This window comes from Falco punctatus (assembly GCF_963210335.1).
Source record: "Falco punctatus genome assembly, chromosome: 5".
Classification (NCBI taxonomy): Eukaryota; Metazoa; Chordata; class Aves; order Falconiformes; family Falconidae; genus Falco; species Falco punctatus.
Window position 1 is genome coordinate 10,273,265 of NC_137584.1, and position 660 is coordinate 10,273,924.

At 54.2% G+C, this 660-nt stretch overlaps 1 protein-coding gene across 2 annotated transcripts in view; it reads left to right on the plus strand.

Annotated features, from left to right (window-relative positions):
* Positions 1 to 660, plus strand: part of HTR1B (5-hydroxytryptamine receptor 1B) — a 50,565-nt gene that overhangs the window by 2,148 nt on the left and 47,757 nt on the right. The window lies entirely within an intron of this gene.

A 660-nucleotide genomic window follows, 5' to 3' on the forward strand; every position in this document is an offset into this window, starting at 1 on the left:
TTAGTGCTAAACGGCACTTGCTTTCCAACCCGGCTGCCGAGCGCCGGGCCGGGGCACGGCCCCCCTGCCGTGCCAGCGCCCCCCCGGTGCCGCCCCCCCCCGCCCCCGGCAGCGAGTCGGATGCAGCCCTGGCTCCAGGTCGCGTTTGGTTTTGTTTTTTTTTTTTAATTTATTTTGTGGTTTTTCGGGTTGTTTGGTGGGTTTGTCTTTTGTTCTGTTTGTTTGTTGGGGTTTTTCTTCCTTGCTTGGGTGTGGTGTGGTTTTTTTTTTCCTGGGTTTTGGTGGTGCTTTTTGTTTGGGTTGTTTTTTGTGGGTTTGTTTTTTTTTTGTGAAACTAAGGAAGATAGGACAGGCCCCAGGTTAAGGCTGCTTGTAAAGTTCAGCCTACTTTCTGGCCTCCTTACGGCTGCGGCTGCTCCTGATGGAAGCAGAGCCGGCGGGGAGCGGGCATCCCGAGAGGAAAGCTGCCTCTTGGCCACCGTGGAGGACTCGACACCTCTCCGTTTCTCTCCGTTTCTCTTCGCAGGCGAAAGGCAGCGCCTCGCCGCGCCTCTGGCAAAAGCGGCTGCCAGCTCTTTGCTGAACTCAGCGCCACGTTCTGTACTTGCCTTTGTTGTGATACTTTAATAATTCTGCCAATCTTTTGCTTTTTGTCTGCAG